We start from the raw sequence: 17,575 nt of genomic DNA on the forward strand, positions 1-17,575 counted from the left end.
GTGCAAAGATTACTGCAGATGCTGACTGTAGTCAGGAAATCAGAAGACGCTTAATCCTTGGGAGAAGAGCAATGACAAATCTCGATAAAATAGTTAAGAGCAGAGACATCACACTGACAACAAAGGTCCGCATAGTTAAAGCAATGGCGTTCCCCGTAGTAACATGTGGCTGTGAGAGCTGGACCATAAGGAAGGCTGAGAGAAGGAAGATCGATGCTTTTGAACTGTGGTGTTGGAGGAAAATTCTGAGAGTGCCTTGGACTGCCAGAAGATCAAACCAGTCCATCCTCCAGGAAAGAAAGCCAGACTGCTCACTTGAGGGAATGATATTCAAGGCAAAACTGAAATACTTTGGCCACACAATGAGAAGACAGGACACCCTGGAGAAGATGCTGATGCTAGGGAGAGTGGAGGGCAAAATGAAGAGGGTCCGACCAAGGGCAAGGTGGATGGATGATATTCTAGAGGTGACGGACTCGTCCCTGGGGGAGCTGGGGGAGTTGACAACCGGCAGGAAGCTCTGGCATGGGCTGGTCCATGAAGTCACGAAGAGTCGGAAGCGACTGAATGAATAAACAACAAAACAGTGCCTTGGGATTCTACCAAGATCCCGCAAAATACATCTCATGTTCTAAATGTCAGAATGGTCAACCCCTTGAGTAATGGAATATCCCACCCCTAAAATGTTTTTCCATTATGGTTTTAGGAAGCTTTTTATTTTTATGGTTTAGCAAGTGAGAAACAGAGAGAAGGTACTGCTTTGACATTTCCAGTTCCCCAATTGCCTAAACTGCCTAAGAATTTTTATAGCATAGTATAATAGTATAACATCCCATTTAGACAGCTGAGACACAACAGATCAAGATAAACCTGGCAGTAACTCGGAAAGCATAAACTAAGAAACTCAACAATTAAAATTTTTGAAAAAGAAGCATGCCAAACTGTAGCAAATCTCCCCCTGGACTATGCCTTCATCAGTGAAGATTCGTTATCCAGGGGAATTAGCATAAGCAATGAAAAATTTTGCAGGCATCTCCTCCCTTTCTGGAAGATATGGCATCTTTGAAATTACTAATTGTCCTAACAGTCAGGAACCACGCTGAGACGAGGAATAGGTCTCTAGTGTTTATTACTGCTACATTAGACAGAAAATCCTAACAAACTGAAGAAGCATGGGAAAAACCCAGACAGATAAACCCCAAAGTCAAGGCGGGTCTGTTCTGTGTCTCTTTGAATGGCTGCTTAACTCCTCAGTACTACGCATGCGTTTTCTCCCCTGGATAGGGGCCCCCTCCTGCTCACCATCAGTGCTCATGACACTAAGCATCAATAGGTACATTTTAGAAGAGAGGCGGAAGATATGCCCAGGCCTGTGGGATGATCCTTCAGTGCTTTGCCAAAAATGTGATATAGAGCTAGTATTATACAGGCTGGTGTCAAATTTAAGACAGAACATTGCTTTGATGTGAATAAATATGGGAAGGGGTGTTGAGAAGGAGAGGAAGGAATAGACAAAAGGGAAGTAAACTGGCTATTTATTCCTGACCAGAAAACAAGAAATGTCCCCTCCTGCCCCCAAAAAGAAGACAAAATTAGTACACAGGTCTGCAAAAACTAGGTCAACTATGCTCATTCCAATGTGAATTTAAAAGCGATTGTTTTGTTAAATGCAAGGCATCCAACAAATTAGATAAAGAAGTTTCCTCACACATGAACTAGCTGCAGACATTTTGATTATCTGAATCTGTAGCCTACAGATGCAACATTTATTAAATCAAATCTCAAATCAATTCAAACTTAACTATGTATCAAGCCCTGTGCAGCTGGGCAAGATCAAGGAAGCAAGAACTACCAAGATTTTAGTAAAGTATCTTTAAGGTTAGTTCCGGTAAATACAGAATCTTGAAAATTTATTTATAGTGCATTCATTAAGGGGAATCTCTTTGGATGATCTGGAATGTTTCTCCTCAGGTTTCTTTCTGTTTACAAGAAAGCTGTCAAGTGATTTACCCACCGTCTTTTGATTATTTATTTTCTCCTCTCTTTTCCTTCTATTCCTTTCCTAGCCTCCTCACAATCTCTCACATCTTGTTGACTTCAGATTGTGAACTCAAATTAGATCTTATCTGATTCTCAGACCCTTTGTATCAAGTTGCATGTGAAGAATCATTACTACTTCACATACTCAGAAAGGAGACTGTATTTTGTTCCGGATTTGCACCTATCTATAGGATCAATTAATGTGACAACATTTAGTCTAATCATTCAGTTTTCTCCAAGAGTCCCTCTTCATCTTCTAAAGATCTGACCTCACCCTTCACTTGTGGTGAGATCAGCAACTGGAATACCTGCAACTACACCTTTGTTTCTGGGACCACATAGCAGAATCCACAAGAAATGCTTTTGCTTGGACCAGTGAACGTTTGGCAAAGTGTAGCATCCCTATGCTTCAGCCTCCACTGAGGATCTTTCTCTGTAAATTTCTCCTGACCTCCCTCTGCATGGAGAAAGCAGATGATGTTGGAAGGTATTAGGGATATTAGACTTCTCCTACTAAAAACCGCATCATCATCCAGTCCACAGTCATGACTCACCTTCCCACCCCTTTCCCAGGAACATAACTCGAGAATCCCTTCCAGCTTTTAACTTGACCCCAGTCTATAGCTACAGGGCACTGTTCTGCTGCCCACTCAGCCTAACACATAAAGATAAAAAATGCTGATCTTCAAAATGCTCATTGTGAAAGTGCAGACTCTTAAGCTCCATATCAATTAGCCTGCACAAGAAATTCTCCAGCATTTTTTTTTCCTGTCAGTTCTCCTTCAATTTGATGAAAGCAAGTTTGCATTAGAAACTATTTCAGAGGAAAAGGGAAATTCTTATTCTTGCACTTAATAATAAGGTGGTCAAGAGGGGTCTGGAAATGACCTGTCTTTCATTCTACAATCATGTCCCCAGTAGTCTACCATCTCCTTGGCTTCTCATGTTTCAATCAAATCCCCAAAAAAGACATCATAATGGGTCTTAATGAGCTTGTTCAGTAGCATTGGTGCTGCAGGGTTTCTCCTTTCCTAGGAAAATTTCAGAGAAATCATTCTCCAATATCTATGCCCACAAATTTGGTAGAGAATACTGAAAGATACTGAAAGCTAAAAAGATACTGAAGATACTGAAAACGTACTGAAACCTACTGAAAGCTAAAAGATACTGAAAAGATGAGATACTGAAGATACAGAAAAGATACTGAAAGCTAAAAATGGATAGCAGATTTGCCCACAAAGCCGAGGAACTGAGGAAAACGTATGGGAAGCTTTTATATTTCAAAAACACAGCCCAGATCTAAATATCTATGAACAGCAATTTTTTTATCAACTGCTTTGGTAACTAAAGCATTAAAAGCCAAGTCAGGTCTCCTGGATTTTTGCTTCATCAGATGGGATCAGTTTCTCCACACAGCAGAGGCTTATAAATGAATTAATCCAATCAGTACAAATACTCCTGCTGTTTGGTTGTAGATTTCAAAACAGTTTAACAAGTTACAAAATCCCTATTAAGAAGACAAATTATTCTGAGTGATCAGCACTGATGCACTGTTTAATTATGCAAACATCAGTGCTGAACATATTTAAATATTAACCAGATTTTTTTTTAGCTAGTGATGACCCAAAGCAACTTGTGTATTTAATAATTACTCTGCTAGCAGTAATAGGGTCCCACAAACCACATCCTTGCAATTTAAGTTAAACAGAAATGTATTTTAACATGGTCACTTTTTACTTTCATGTTATCTCACCTTATCCTTGTGGCATCCTATAAGTATTTATTTATTTACATATTTACGAAGTTATAGACCTCTCCAATCAGAATACTCTGGGTAGTACACAACAAGGAAGCAACATTATTCACACAAATCCATATTAAAAGCATAACACTAATAGCAGAATCACACTATAAGCTAAAAACTTGTTGGTAAAAAAATAGTCCCAGGATATACAAAGGGTTGGAGCCAAACATATTTCTAAGGACAGTGTGCTCTATAGTGTAGAGACTACTTCAAAAAAGCCCTGCCTTCTGGCCCTCACCACCCTGCCCGCATATGGGAGTGGGACTCTTAGAGCCCATCCTTATTCAACATTCAGACCAGGGAGGCAGAATCATGCTGAGCAAGGCAGTCCCTGATGTATCTGCCAGCTCTTCAAGATAGGCCAGGTTATGAAACAGACATTGCAAGAATTACAGGAATCCTACTTTATTGCTGTGAAGTACAATAACAGAATCTTGAAAGCCTCCCAGACTTTCCCTGTATGCCTACTTGTACCAAACCTAATCAAGGCAGGGTTATTTTGACTCTTTTTCTCATACACCCACCTTTCCCAGGATTGAATCATCATTATTTTCTCTTAACAATTCTCCTAAGGACTCGAATTTTTTGTCAAGGCTCTTTCTGCTCTCCTCTACAGAATCCCAAGGCCATGCCAGATAGAGCTTTATAGCTAAAAGGCAGCACTTTCAATTGGTCCAGAAGCTACTGCAACAACCTCAAATGGGTGTAATTCTGCTACAACTGGTTGCCATGCTATCAGTCTGAATGTTGCATTCCCCATCAGCTGCAGCTTCTGAATCTTCTTCAAAGAGAAGACATATCTCAGAGTCTAATTGTGATGCGATCAGTGCATGAGTCACTGTCACCAAAGCTTCCTAGTCTTGGTAGGGCTGTAACTGGTACACCAGTCAAAATTGGGCAGAGCTGCCCTGTCCCAGCTTGCACCTGCTGCTCTAGCAAGAACTGCAAGTCCAGGAGGATACTCTCTTAGAGGAAGTGTGACCCCGTCAAGAGCAACCACAGAGAGCAGTGTCACTGAAGAGGCATAATGTTTACTGACTCACAGCACCTCCATCTTGTTAGGCTTTAATCTGAGCTGCCTTCATCCCATCCAATCCTTAGCAGCCCCCAAGCACCTGTTCAAGACTTCTAGAACATCTCCAGCTTAGCCTGGGGTGGCAATGTACAGCTGGATGTCCTCAGCACTTTTTATCTATATTTTGAAAATATAATAAAGTTATTTTAAAAATAATAATTGAAGCCACAGTGGGATCTTTCATGAAAAAATTGGGATATTTAATGTTGGCTATCACGATGAGCCTGGGAGTGGCGAACCAATGATATCGTCAAGGGAGGACAAAGAGAGGGAGAATGATGAAAGCAGCATTGCAGCATCATGATGAAAGCCCCACTCCTTTTGTATGTGATGTCACAAAGAAATGTTGCTTGCAACATGAAGGCATGATGATACTTTTGTCTTTTTGATGAAAGCAGCAAGTTCCTGATCCATGTGTCAGACTATTCCATTGAGATAGGACTACAACCAAGAAGCCTTGTCTTAAGGCTCCTCCCACCCCACTTCCAAAACATTGCCTACTGGATTAAGTGCAGGGTAGGCAGATTCATACTGAGAAGATGATTCCAAAGTTAACAAGGAACCAAGCTATGTGGGGTTTTATAAGTCAAACCAGTACTTTGAACTGTACTCAAAAACAGCTCTACACCCATGGCTAGCCCTGGTGAAGATGTGCTGAGCTATCTGTTCTTCCCCCTGCCCAGGCTTTTCTTTACTTTAACCAGTTTAATTTACTAAATAAATTTATTTTATTTATTTATTTTTATTTTATTTTATAAATTTATTCACCACCCATCTCCCCCTCACGGGGAGAAATTCTTTAGTAGAACAAGGACCATTTTCACTAACTTTACAGCCTGTTGGGAAGGCTCAATCCCTCATCTCCATACTTCATTAAAATAAAATAGAAATAAACAAAATGCCAGAGTATATAATTAATGTAGTTTAGGGTGGCCTTAAGTGAAATTAAAATGATCACAAAGTCAAGAACTAGAACACAAAATAAGGAATTCACACTGATATAATGCTGATGCAGTGTAGATAAAACAAGTTGCTACTATTTCAAATACTTCCACAACTTATATGTAAAGCCAAGGCTATTTAAAATGCTCATACTGTAATGGAATGTGAGAATGACCTTGGAAGATGGGGGAAGAGATGCTGCCTAGGGAACAATCAGATAAAAGGGGAAGGAGCCCACAACTGAATAATGGACAGAGAAAGAAACTTAGGAAGTACCCACCCTAACTACTCAAGCAGTAATTAGGGAGGGTGGGAGATTTGGACTTTCAGACTTGCAAGATTCTGTTAATGTAACTTAACAATAAAGTAGAAGTAGCTCATCTGTAGCCATGTTAAAATGCTGTAGCCATCAGAGAAACCTTTTGTAGTAGTATGCCTAGAATTCTCTTAGGTGAAATAATGTAGACACCTTTGATGTTTTTCTTAGGCACCCAAATTTATAACCTGTTGGTATGTTTGAACCTGCCTGGTTTATCTGGGAGGGTTCACACATACCAACAGGATATAAATTTGGGTGCCTAAGAAAAATATCAAAGGTGTCTACATTATTTCACCTAAGAGAATTCTAGACATACTACTTCAAAGGGTTTCTCTGATGGCTGCAGCATTTTCTATATACATTGAGATTGGTGGGGAATTACCTTTTTCCAGATCTTTTTCTAATCTATTGTTATTATACTTTAAATCTGCCCAGTAAACAAACCAGAAGCCAAAGTTTATATTCATGGTGCTTTCACAATATATTTTTGAATGTGATAAAAATGGATCAGAATATTAGGGAAATGTATTCAGTCTACCTCATAGTACAGAAAATGAAGATCACATGAGATTGTACTGAACTTCAGAAAACCAGAATGCACCTCCCACAACAACTGCTGGTGAATCTTGGCTGCCAGGCAGATAGAGGCAGGAGCAGGTGGCCCTTTGGCTACTCTGTTCCCAGTCTATGGCAGCAGCTTGCACTTGGCAGGTGTTCGGATGAATAAATAATAAAATACCAGGCCTTTTAATGTTCTGCTGCTTTAATGTTGCAAGTTTATTGTTTTAGATTTTCATGTTTGATAGTTCTTGTTTTTAATGAGGATTTTATTATTGTTTTTCTTGTATTTTTGTAAAGTACCCAGAGCCACGAAAAATATTTGGTGGCATAAAAATGATCTAAATAAATAACTAACCTGAAGGATCCCACCAGAAGATTGGTTCAGTTCCTAATAGAGAGGCCAATCCACTTCATTTATTCACTTATGATGCTCTGGAAGAAAATCTGGGTATCAACAATCAGAGCTAAGTAATTAGCTGACTTTTTGGCTGTGGGTATATTGCATTAATTAGTACAATAACACTTTACGGAAGAATACTGCCAATGAGTTGATCTTTGCAACTGTTGAGCTCAGGGACTAATTTGTACAAAATGCTAATCTCCTGAAAAACAACGTTTTCTTGCTGGGACAGAAATTCCAGCTGCAAAACAGCTTTGGGGAGTCCATCAATTCAATTCAGGCCAACAGATTTACTAAATCCACAACTGTTTGTAATGATTACATTCATTTTGCTGTAATGTTAAACTCAAATGGGCTAGGAGGAGCTTCTCATTGGTGACAGCATATTTTCCCCTAGGATCTGGGAATGAGATTGCCTTTATATTGTAAAACTTTGTGGAAGAATATAGGGCTCTCAGGCCCATCCCATTTTTGAGGAAACCCTGCTCTCTTATATTGCATTGCAAAATGAAAGGATTCTATTCATAAGAAACAGAGCAAGATGGAAGGAATGAAGCTCTTGGAGTAGTAGAGCCTTCAGGACATTTTTAAGCTGCAGTCTCCAAATGTAGCAGGGCTACCCATTTTTTGAAACAAGTAAAGCCACTGGAAGAGAACATTTAGCCCAGGTCTAAAGTGTCTATCCCATGGCACATCCACAGTGTATTCCTTTCAAAAGCTCAAGCACTTCCCTGAAATGCTGGAAATATTTAAATGGAATGTTCAAAGACTCCACTTAACTTTGGAGCAAGTCTGATGCCCCATGGACAGCTACTTAAGCTGAGCAGTGCTTTTCACAGTTTGGAAATAAAAATGAGCATGTGCATCTGAAATCAAGAGTTGTTATGGTACAAATACAAAGACTGATTCAAACCTTCCCTTCCCCCAGCTGATATCTCTGCATCAGAATAAATTCAGTTCAAAGGATCTCTTAGAAAAATTGGGCCTAAAATCAAGTAGCAGACAAAGGGAAGGACATCAACCTTCCTAAAAGGTTTAAGTGTAATCATGAGTTTATCTACTCACCTATGTTCCCAGGTTTCCATTTTCCAGAAGGCACAACATTTATAGCTATTGTCCTTCTTCAGAATAGTTTTATTTGCCCTCACTGATATCATTACATAGCCAGTTTTGATTGGCTATGAGGGACAGCCTCATTTCCTATAGGAAGAAATTTCACTGAAACATCAGCTGAACTTTCACTGAAACGTAAGCAGGTGCATCTGACCAGATGAATCTATTTCTGGAAACTTTTTACCCATCCTTAAACTGTTGGCAGATGCTGGGAAAGCCTTTAGCCCAGGAGAGGTCAAAAAAAGTCACACACCAAGCATTTCTATAAAAATAATTTATTTACAGAAAGCAAAACAAAAACAAAACATATTTAAAGGACTTAGCTCCCTTTGGAGCAAGCCTTGCTTGCCTACATTGCCGGCAGAGAAAAAAAAAGAGGAAGTAAGAACAAGTCCGGGCAGGTTTTCTCCCCCCAGGCTATTTTGCATGAAGCACGTGAGAGGAGACAATCTAATACAACCCCTTCACCCAGCCAAAATGATTTGATACAATAGCAGTCTTAATCGTTAGTAGGAAAACCTCAACACTCCCCTTTTTACACTATAGATTAAGATGCATAAACAATCTTCTCTGACTTTATATGTCTTTCCATTCACATTACTTTACCATTATCTCCCCTTTGGTTTAACAGAAAGCTACCATTCTTCTTCCTGTGTTTTTCCAAACCTAGGTTGTTATAATTCCAAGGCTTTTTAATGTGAAATGGCTTTTCATGCAGGCTTCAAAATCAAGCCTTTGTTTTTCTGTTGATGTGAACAGCAGCAAATCATCAACATAAATGCACAGATACATACACCCTTGTTTGTCCTTCATATATACACAGGGATCTGCTTTTCCTTTTTCAAAACCAAAATTCTGCAGTTTTTCATCTACTTTTTGGTTCCAGGATCTAGCAGCTTGTTTTAACCCATAGATTGACTTCTGCAGTTCACAAACTAGATTCTCCCCTTTTTCATAGCCAGGGGGTTGCTGCATGTATAATTTGTGATCTAAATCTCCATAGAGAAATGCAGTTTGAATGTCATAGTGGTTAACTGACATTCCTTTTTGTGCAGCAACTTTTAACAGTAATCTAATTGATTCACCTTTAGTAACTGGTGCAAAAGTCTTGTCTAAGTCTAAATCTTTCCTTTGAGTGAACCCTTTTGCAACCAACCTTGCTTTATATTTTTGGATTTTGCCATCAGCATCCCTTTTCAGTTTGAAAACCCACCTACAACCCAGACAGCGTTCATTGGGAGGTAGATTTACCAGTTTCCATGTTTTATTTTCTTTCAAGGATGCTAATTCCTGTTGCATGGCAGAATGCCAATTTTGTGCAATCTCTGGTGGTAAAGCATTCACTTGTTCTAAGACTCAGGTTCTGTGAATATGTGAAAAGCCTTTACTGTTTCAGCCTGAAAACGTGATGGAGGAACGCCTTTATTACTCCTCTGAGATCTGCGAGGTAATACAGGGCTTAAATTTTGACTCCTATCACTTTCCTGAGAAGCATCTATCTCATCAGACAGATCTTCAGTTTGCTTTTCTGGTTTAATGTCCTCATCAGGCAAAAGATCACCATCAGCAAGTCCTTGCTGTTCTCTTGTGGTGGTCAGATCAACTGGAGAGCTAGAATTTAATCTCCCCCAGTTTTGTTCAGCAAAAGAAGCGCTTTTGCTAATTATTAATTTCTCTCCCATTATGAACCTGTAGCTCCTCTGGCTTTGTTCATAGCCAACAAAGAAGGCTTTCTTTGTTGTGGGGCCTCCTTTCCTTCTCTGCTGTTTCGGAATGTGAACCCATGCAGTGCTACCAAACACTCTAAGATGGCTTACCTTTGGTTTCACACCATAAAACAAATGGAATGGAGTGTCCTGAATCACAGAGTTATACAACCTGTTCTGTACATAAGTGGCAGTAGATATTGCCTCTCCCCAGTACTTAAAACATAATCGTGAATCTTTTAACATGCATTCCATCGCATTTTGCAAGGTTCTGCCCTTTCTTTCAGCAACACCATTTTGCTGAGGGGTGTATGGGTTAGAAAGAATTTGTTCTATCCCTTTTTCCACTAGGAACCTTCTGAATTTGTGAGAAAGGTATTCTCCTCCTCTATCACATTGGAGTGCAGATACAGGCCTAGGGAATTTTCCATTTGCCCATGTCACAAAACTTTTAAATTTCTCAAATGCCTCATCTTTATGTTTTAAGATGTAGAGAAATGTGTATCTTGAGAAATCATCAATGATGGTCATTGCATACCTTGCTTGTCCAAGACTTGGAGCAAAAGGACCAATAATGTCAGAGTGTACAATTTCCAAAGGTCTAGTTGTAACTCTGTCACTGTGCTTACTCACAGGAGCTTTTAGTGTTTTGCATTCTTTGCAAACTACACAGTCTAAGTATTTATCACAGGGTTTTATCTTTAGGTCAGCACACAGCTGTGGCATTTGTGCTATATATTTGAAATTAGCATGACCAAATCTCCTGTGCATCAGGTGTACACATTGGTCATGATATGGAGTGTTGCCAACTGCAGCCTTGCAGCTTGGCTTCCTTGCATTTTGCACAATGTACAAGGAGTCTTTTAACATACCAGTAGCACACAATTTCCCATTTTTTCGTATCTCACAACCATTTTTCTTAAATGTTATGATATACCCTGTTGCAGCCAATTGTGCCACAGATAAAAGGTTTGATTGTAAATTTGGCACATACAACACACCTTTTACAGTTTCTCCTAAGCAGGATAAATACAAGTCACCTTGTCCCATAATTTTGGTCACAGACCCATCAGCCAAAGATACACTTCGTCTTTCAGTTTTAGACAGTGACACAAAAGAGCTTTTACAATTACATAAATGACAACTGGCCCCAGAATCTAACACCCATACATCAGAATTACCCTTCTCAGCAACCTGTGCAATCTGGGTTGTCTGAAGAGCCTTCTTCTGTGTTGCCCTTGTGTTCTTCTGCTCTGTCTTTCTACTCTTAGGTCTCATGGCACAGTCTCTTTGCAAATGTCCAGCTGAACCACAAGTGAAGCATCGCTGGCTTGCTAGCGCTGTGGCCCCAGGTTCCTTTTCCTTCTTTTCCCTCATTTTCTGGTCTTGCAGCTTTCCAGAAGAGATGGGGGGGATCTTTCCTCTCTCTTCTCCCATTCAGTGAGTAAGCACTGTGTAACATACGATGGGGTGAGGTCTGCTTCAGGCATAGCCTCCAGGGTACAAATCAGCGTGTCCCACGTTGCATTTAGTGAGGACAGGAGGATATAGGATTTTGTGAGAGGTGTAAATTCCATTCCTCTCTCCTGCAACTCAACAAACAGCTGCTGAATATAATGCAGGTGCTCAGGAAGGCTATCCCCTTCTGCAAGGTAGGCTCTGTACAGCTTTTTTGTCAGATTAACTTTACTCCCTGCTGTTGCCTTTACATATAAGTCTCTCAAAGCGTCCCAAAGTTGCTTTGCAGACTGCATGCCTCGCACGTGGACTAGCTGATTGTCCTCAACTCCCAAGATAATGGTGGCTCTAGCCCGCTCATCCTGTCTCAGCCATTCAGCACTGGGATTTTGGGGGGTTTGCTCACCAATTGGCAGCCAAAGATTCTCTCTGCGAAGATACATCTCCATCTTCAGGGCCCAATTCAAATAGTTGGTCTCTGATAGGCTCTCCAGAGGCATCGCTGAGGGCTGGGAGGTAGCCATGGCTTCTTCCTTCTTTTGCAAGTCACCTCAGCTGGCTTCTTTGTCCTGCAGACTGGCAGTTGCTGGAAAATCTCCAGGTGGCTCCAAAGAAAATCTTCACAGGTCTTTGCTACCTGCCTTTAAATTGTGCATGAGGTGTGGAGTTGATCTCTCTTTTCTCTCTGGGTTTTACTGGGCACATAACCTGTTGGCAGATGCTGGGAAAGCCTTTAGCCCAGGAGAGGTCAAAAAAGTCACACACCAAGCATTTCTATAAAAATAATTTATTTACAGGAAGCAAAACAAAAACAAAACATATTTAAAGGACTTAGCTCCCTTTGGAGCAAGCCTTGCTTGCCTACATTGCTGGCAGAGAAAAAAAAGAGGAAGTAAGAACAAGTCCGGGCAGGTTTCCTCCCCCCAGGCTATTTTGCATGAAGCACGTGAGAGGAGACAATCTAATACAACCCCTTCACCTGGCCAAAATGATTTGATACAATAGCAGTCTTAATCATTAGTAGGAAAACCTCAACATAAACTACCACTGGGGCCACAAGTTGAACTCTGAGGAAAGCGATACAGCAGGAATAAAGAGCAGAGCCTGCACTAGCTACTTTAGGGAAAAACTAAAGATGATTGCAAGTTTCCCATCCAGACAAAAAACAATATGACAATGAACAAATATGTAACTCCACAGCCACTCCTCCTTCTTTCTGGTAACACTGAATAATGAAGATCTATACCATCATAATTCTATTAGACAGTCTTTATCATTGGTTATCATGCCAGGGGTAGGGGCAGATGTGGTTACACATCAAAGAAAATTTGGAGATGCAACCATGTTCTCATGCCCACCTGTTGGCAGGAAACAAAATATTTCTGAAGTACCTCTGCCTGCTTTCACTGCTGTAGTACTGCTAGTCTGCAATACAGAGTGTAAAAACCTCAGGCTTTCTCTTTAGCAATGAATCCTCTCTCAAAGCTAATTCAGGAGAAATTCCGTTGATATGAATGATGGAGAGAGAGCCTCTTTGGTAATTATTCAGATGAAGGACTGGATATATAACTGAGTACTACTGATAATCCATTGGCAAGAAGTACAGAAGAAAGGCCTCCTCAAAACATAGATGGATTTATTCTGGGACCGATTAAGAAGGAAAGCAGAAGAGTAGAGGATCAAATGCAGAATTAACTTAGCCAGAAGGGAAGTTTTGCCCAGCCCTGAATGTCCTGGAATTGTATTACAATCTCCCTCATTCCCATTCATGGTGCTCCATAAATATGTATGATGGGTGCTTCCTGGAGATCTAGGGTTGGGAAATGGTCAAGTGGGGAAGAGAGCATAAAGGAGAGAGTTTTAGGAGAAGATATCTCTGCAAAGACAAGGACTATGCTCAGATACACAACACAGACAATTTATTGCAACAATTCTTGTGGAATCAGCAAATTCCATAATCTATTGTGCACAGATCCTCCTTCATCTTTCCTCTGTACAGGGATAACAGTTACGGAAATTATACAGCACATCACCCCATGCCAAGAGAAAACATCTCAAGAGTATCCCTGATATCTGACTTTTTGAGATTGTGTACGGGCAGCCCAGGAGGCTTCGGAGTGATGGAAAGAGATGGTACAGAAAGCAAGACCACTAGCAGAATACCCTTCCTCAAATTATATTTTATGTTCAGAAACAGCCAAAAGAAGTTTGAATGAATTTTTCAAATACCCTCAGAATACGGTAGAAAAACAAAATATACCTTGCAGGGGAAGACACCTTCTGAAAAAATCACAAGGCTGATTTTGACACGTTATTAATTTTTAACAAAAGTTGTGTATTGGGAGATAGCAGGATTTGACTAATCTTATGTGGGCTCAAAGCTAAGCAAAGCACTTGGATGGGAGACCACCAGAGAAACCCAGGACTATAAGCTAGACTGAAAAGTTGAAAAAGCCCCCCTGAAAAAGTTTCTGACAAATCCATTTCTGTTAGTGCTGCCAAGAAGCAACATGGACATGTCTATGTAGTCAACCAAGAGTTAAACTCAAGAGTTAAACTCAAGTGTATTATTACCTTTTTTTAAATTTAAAACTTGAAATGAAAATCCATCTTCAGCACTCTCTCCCCCTACCCCGAGCTTTACATTATTAGCATTGAAGGGTAATATTTGCTGGTCTGAGGCAAATATCCTTTTGAAAATGGATATCAAACCACTGTTGAGCTGGATCAGCAATTCAGTTATGAAAACATTTTTGCATTCCTCAAAAATCATCACCCCTGTTTTAACTATCCAACCCCCCAGTGGACATTCAAAAGTTATAAAACAGTTCATTGACCAATGATGTATGTTTCAGGAATTTGTTTATAACATCCTAGGCATTGCTGTGCATCAGTACACAACGATGGACTTTAAATGCACATCAGTGCGCAGTAATGAGCTTTAAAAAGAGCCTTTTAATGAGCATTAGTGTACAGCAATAGCCTAAAAAATGAGTCTTTTAATTCTGCATTTGTTTTAAAAGGCAAGCATTTATACACATCAGCACACAGTGAAGTGGGTTTAAAAAGAGTCTTTTAACATGTATTTGCATATGCATCAGCTCACAGCAGTAAAGCTAAGAAGAAGCAAAAAATATATACAGCTGAAAGGTAGGAGTTTTCTCATGCTGATCTTTCCATACACTTTAAAACAACAGATTTTGCACAGAAAATCAAACAGCACAAAAATTCAGCACAAAACTACCGCAGATTTTAGATAGGTTCATCTCTATATCCACTCCCCAGTATTTATCACTAGCATTCTTCATACATATACTATAGGCACAGACGCAGAGAGACACTTTTTAAGTAGGAAAACTAGTAACTATAGTGGATAATCTACATAAGACACCTATGATTCTTTATTATTAAGGCAATTATTATTATTATTATTATTATTATTATTATTATTATTATTATTATTATTCACACACACACACACACGCTGAGCACTCATACATTCCAAGATGCTATTCCATATGGGGATTAAACAAAATTTACTACCTTGAAACAAGGTTGCAAAATGAGGGTGCAATCCCACTAGAAAGAATAGCTTTGAGACCCCAATTGACTTAAGTGAAGGAGTTAACATATTTGTTCAACTTTTGCTGGAACTTTCATATACTGTATACCTATGGATGTGTACAAGCAGAGGCTAGACAACCATCTGTTTGGGATGCTTTAATTCATATTCCTGCTCTAAGCAGCGTAGTTAAGTGCCCTTTCAACTCTGTAACTGTAAAATTCTTATGTCTGAGCTCCTATTTTTCATGGTATGTGAGATCCAGCATCCATCTTTCTTCTGGCATAAGCCTCTCTATGAATTCAGGGACTTTACTTAAGTTGCAGGGTAGTAGAATCCCTGACCCTTGAGACTCTGGAGTTGCTATAGGTTGTAGTGACTGCATCTTCACAACATGAATCCACTGATTCTCAGGCTGGAAACAGATAGACTGAGGCCAGCCCACCTAGGTTCAGCACCATATAACTCTGTTGCCCAAGGCAAAGTTAACTAACCAATTTCAAATATGGAAACAAAATGAGTATTAGCATTTGGACAGAGTCTTCTACTGAAGCTGAGGAGAACTTGTCAGCTTAGATGCAGAAAGCCTATATTGCACAGTTCTTCAGCTCTGCCTCATCACTCCCTCTGCTGTTTGCAGCAGCAGCATCACTCTGTCTAATTCAGTATTTCTCAACCTTGGCAACTTTAAGCTGTATGGACTTCAACTCCCAGAATTCCCCAGCCAAGCATGCACTGGTCTAATAGTAGGACTGGGACTAATGGGACTGATGCTTGGAAATTCAAGTTGTGTCAGTTTTTCATCCAAAATTCCAACTATTAAAGACTGAGACCTGTTCAAAACACTCACCTCATGAGATCTGGAGTACTCTCTCATGATATTTTGGCTGATTTCCAATGTGTGTCTTCCACAGGTGCTATGGGAGTATCTTGTTTTCCACCACTGGAATCCGCCTCAGGGTTTCTATGTTTGTTTGGAATGCTGGCCAATTTATACTATAAAGTAAAATGTGGGGGGTTCATCTTCATTTTATTGTTTGTTTCTTTTAAAACGTAAGCCACCCAGAGTTCTCTGAGAGTTGGGTGGCCTCTAAATCCAAATAAATAAACAACCGCTTTGGCTTGGGGAAAATTTGTTTGCAAACCAAATAAATTCTTCCTGAGCTGAATCCAACTGCAATTTTGTGGAGACAATCTAGCATTCATTTTTTTTCCAACATAATTGCCTCCCCTTTTTGTCCTGGTGGGCATATTTGGAATTTTGAGAACATGTTGCAGGTGGTCTCCTAAAATGGTGGTAAGGAGAAGTTTTCCCATTTACAAAATGGCAGCCAGGTGCTCATTTGTGCTAATCTAATATTGTAATGGTTTGTGAGAATGACCTTGGGAGTGGGGATGGTGGATGAGATGCTGCCTAGGGAACAATCAGATAAAAGTGGAGTCCCCTCTTCTGTGTCTGTTATGCAGCTGCATAACGGACACACAAAGAAACTCAGAAAGGATCCTCCCTAACTTATCAAGCTGTAAAAAGAGATGGCAGGAGGTTTGTACTTTCAGACTTGCAAGATTCTGTTAATGTAGCCTTACAGTAGAGTAGAATTAGCTTATCTGGTCATGTTTCCTGTCTGGTCTACCTGAGAAGGCTGACAAATATATGGCACAAATTTACATGAAGGGAGGCAGTCATCAGAGATGTGTTTGGGATGAGGAGGGTTTACCATTTTTAATTGTCATAAAGTTACTTTGGGCTTACATTACATTTTTTTATCTACTTCCCATCTCAAAATGGCAGGAAACTGTCATTTACTTTTCAGCAACCAGTGGGCTTTTAGGGCTATTAAAAGGGAATCCAAAGGCCACATGTAGCTCCAGGACTAAGTTGCCAATCCCTGTTTAAGGGCAAACACTATGGAACAGAAAGCACATATTCCATTTCGCTACAACCTCTACCTAATAGGATACTTTCCTCAATACAGAGGGAAGAAAATAAAAATAACCGCCAAAACTACCCAATCAACATGAGACAGAACAAAATGGCTCACAAGACTGTAGACACTTCTCACACCAGCACCTAACAATATGATAAGCAGCACTGCTTTATCCTGGCTTGATTTGGTATTCCTTGTCCCCAGTAACAGCAATGAGAATAAGATGCCAATATGAAATCTGAAGTTCCTGTGGCAGAAAAATGGTTTGTGAAGGAACTGCTATTAGCATTCTTCAGCCCCATTGCCATCTTGGGTCTGACTTTCATTAACATATCTTTCACGCAGTGGCCATGTTCAACCAATCATGGCCTACAGGACTGACATAAATAAGGGAAAAGGAGGGTGAAGGAAAAGAGGGTTAATGTAAAAGAAAGGTGTGAACATTTTCCAAGGAGTGCTGAAAAACGCATTTTAAAAGAAAGGCACTTTCTGCGGCTGCTGTAAATAATGGTTCAAAAAAAAATCAGTAATTTCAGCTCAGCTCAAATTCAAAGGATTTTCATGAACAATTCTATGAGGTTCCATTTCCATTCATTTCCATGTGATTTAGAATGCACATTTTTATTTGATATAGTAGTTACAATGGATGCGGTTGAGAATTCTTAAG

Source organism: Candoia aspera, chromosome 1 (genome assembly GCF_035149785.1).
Source record: "Candoia aspera isolate rCanAsp1 chromosome 1, rCanAsp1.hap2, whole genome shotgun sequence".
Lineage (NCBI taxonomy): Eukaryota > Metazoa > Chordata > Lepidosauria > Squamata > Boidae > Candoia > Candoia aspera.